Below are 3,706 nucleotides of genomic sequence, written 5' to 3'. Positions count from 1 at the left end.
TTAGAGCTAAGATGAAAGAAAAAGTTCCAAAAATGCTGTCATATATCTTACTTCCCTCTTAATCTCATACTTTTTCGCTTTTGATTCAGTGCAAATCATCTTGCCATAGTAGGATTGTAAAACTTCCTCATATGGTCATAAAGTTTCTAGATGGCTTAGAGATTACCAATTGTTGAAAGTTGCATAAAAAAGGAGTCAAACTTCAAGTATGGCAATTTCAATCCCTTGTTTACAACATCTTCCAAAAGAAAACAAGTATCTTCCACTTTATTACAACTGAAAAGCCCATCAATCATGATGCAATAAGTCTTAATGTCTTGTACACAACCCCCATTATCCATCTCTTTCCAAGTCTCAAACACCCCATCAAGATCACCCATTTGAAAAAACATTGAAATCAACATATTATAGGTTTGCACACTAGGCACACAACACACATCAATCATTCTTTGATAAAGCCTTCGAGCTTCATCACTCTTCATATTATCACAAAGGACCTTGAGAAAACAATTGTAAGTAACAACATCAGGAGGGTATCCTTTGTTTCCCATAGCTTCCAAGAACTTGTAAGCTTCCTCAATCTTCCCTACTGAACACATCCCTTCAATAAATTCTTTGTATGTTGAAACGTCAAGAAGGCAACCACCATTTATCATATGCCCTATAAGCTCAAAGCATTCCTCTATTCTGTTGTCATGGATTAAAGCCACAGTTATGATTCCATAAGTTTTTGCAGTGGGAGACGACATGGTCGACCCTTTTGTTCTCATAAACTCAAAAAGTTCAACTGCCTCATTAACCATCCCTGCTTTGCAAAAGGTGTCAATAGCAGTATTGTAAGTAAAGTTAACAAGAGTATGACCCATCTGGATCATTGCTTCCAGAACCCTCATTCCTCTTTTTGGATTCCTAACTCTGCACCACCCAAAAAATAATATATTGTAAGAATTAGCATCTGGTTTAACCCTAGTCTTCATCCTATTGAACAGAACCTCAACATCTTCAATTAGACTACACTTGCACAAAGCATCCAACAACAAGTTAAAGGCATTGATCTCTGGCTGTGTCTTCACCCTTATCCTCTTCTTCTTAGCAAATTTCTGAAGATGAGTCACATGCATTTCAGTATATTGTCTCAAAATGAGGAGCAAAACTTCAATAGGGATCGCATTCCTATTACTCCTCTTCATATGATCAAACATGTCACAAATGATTCGAAATTGTTTAATCTTATACTTAGTATGGACAAAATGTCAATCATTTGATTATAAACTTGAGGTTGATGGGCATAATTACGTTGATTGGCTGCCCATGTAAAAAACCTGAATGCTAACTTCTCTTTGAGAGAAAGCCTTTAGAGAAGCTCTAGAACCAAAAGGAGTAGTCAATTGGAGCTCAAGTTGGTCAAGGGATTTCTCCAGATTGTCATATGCTTTAGAGTTATCCATAATAGTCGCATAGAACTTGGCCACATCACCGAAACTGGAATCAGATGCTCTTGTATTCAAGCAAAATACGGCAACCACAAAAGGGGATTGATGGGAAAACGAGCAACCCTAAATAAAGCTGTGGGAATCAGGCTATTTTGGCAGAGAAAGGAGTTTGGAGATTTAAGAGCAGAAAGACATGCAAAACGAATTCTTCTCATTTATGGGTTGAAAAGAGTATTGAAAGAGAAGGTTTATAGGAAGACGGGATTACCAGATGGAATAAGAATGGCAATGGAGTGGCGGCAGAGATGCCTCTAATCGAGCCCCCGAAAAGCAAAACAAAACAAAATAATTCGATAATGGAGGAGGCAAGCGAGTTTTAGTTCCATATATAGGGCTGCTACTTCAACAAGAAAACAAGGGTGGACTACCTTTTCAGTAGATTTTTTTCAAGGCATTTTACACCTTCTAGTGATAAAAGAGTTTCGATTCCATTGTTCTCTCACTTGTCGGGAAATTGTAACACCCCATATACCTTAATAACATGCTTGAGAAAGACACTGGGAAGGTGAATTGAGATTGATTGTTATCAAATTTTGAGAATGATTGTGATTTGTGCGATTGGTAGAAATGTACATATGAGATGCATCATAATACATATATATTAAAAAATTATGATTAAATATGATAATAGTATATATATATATAAATATTATTGTGATATATTCATAGTATATAAAATGCATATTTTGTAATTGTATAAATAAAAGAAGAATAATGAAAGATAATTGAAGTCAAAAAAATAGTTAAAGGACCTAATTGAAATAAAAAAAATTAAAAGATTTAAGCGTAAATAAGAGAAATGTATGTTAAATTCAAGTGGAATGCAAATAAAATGAAAGTAAATGAAAGTAAATGAAATGCAAATGAAATGTAAATGGAGTGAAATGTACATGAAAAGAAGTGCAATTATGACTTCACATTTGGGTTGCACTTGGTATATTGTTGGAAATGTGATTTGTTCGGAATGTGATTACTAGAAATATAACTTTGCAGCGTTTGGTATAATAAGGGAAAGCGATGATTGCAGGGAATGTTGGTTTGTAAGCATTTTACTAGGAATGTAATGTAAATTGACAAAATTACCCTTATGTATAAAAAACATATAAGTTAAATAAATTTATAATTTTTAATATAAAATTTTACTTTTTAATTTTAAGCAATTAAAATAATAAATAATAACATTAAAAGAAAAACATAATATTTTTAAATATTTATTAAAATATTAAAATATTTAAAAATTCATAAATATTTATTTTTGCTTAAACTTATTATAATTAAAAATAAAAATGGTATTTTGGAATTATGACATGACTAATATAAAAATATTATGCAATAATCATGTTGTTGGACCTTTTCTTCATCAAAAACTCAATTTTGTCCCTTTTGCATGAGTTGGAATGTGAAACATTGTTACTTGACGTCCACGTGATAGCCTCTATCGATATATCAATATATCTATCACTGCTTACAATCTAGTACAATATCTATCGATAGATGGTTTAGAATCTATCGATAGATATCAATATCTATAAATAGATTTGTACATTAATTAGAAGATGAATTGGCATGTATCGATAGATTTAAAAATCTATCAATAGATTGTTCACTGAAAAGCATACATGAAGCTTCCTTGTTCTCATAATCGCGGCCTCCAAAATCCCTTTTCTCTCAAATCCTCTCAAGTTCATAGTAAATTTCTTCGATTCTAAACTATTGAAAGGGTTTCGCTCTCTACTTTCGGCCTCGAACTCATAAATTAATCTAGTGTTGCTTCTAAATTTCATCAAAAATTTAGTTTAGGGTTTCATAAAACCCTAGGTCTAATCCCCCCAGTTATTGGATTCCCTTGCGTTTTGAGGGAAATTCTCTTGATTAAATCATTTCCCACATCCTCCTCAACATTTCCACTGAATCGTTTAAGAACAAAACACCCCAAGCTTCCAAATTTCATAAATTCTAAAAATGAGTCACAGACAGAAACGCACAAAGGCAATTGCTAACAAGGGTTCAAGTGGCTCTGCTCGTACGAAAACATCCTTAGCCTCTGTTGTGAGTTCGTTTTTGCAAAATTTCACTCATCCATGGCACGTTGAAAAATTCAACGCCAATTTCGCCTAACGCGAGGTAATGCTCGGACGTATAATTGACTTTGATTACTTAAAGTTCATTGATTTCCCATACCTTGTGAACTTCGAAATTTAGGGTGGACACAT

General features: G+C 33.4%; 1 pseudogene; it reads right to left on the bottom strand.

The window, feature by feature from the left end:
- LOC108661282 lies at positions 1–1,648 on the bottom strand (annotated as a pseudogene).

Source organism: Theobroma cacao, chromosome 3, assembly GCF_000208745.1.
Source record: "Theobroma cacao cultivar B97-61/B2 chromosome 3, Criollo_cocoa_genome_V2, whole genome shotgun sequence".
Classification (NCBI taxonomy): domain Eukaryota; kingdom Viridiplantae; phylum Streptophyta; class Magnoliopsida; order Malvales; family Malvaceae; genus Theobroma; species Theobroma cacao.
Note: the sequence above shows the minus strand (reverse complement) of the source record. Positions and strands in the feature narration are given on the sequence as shown.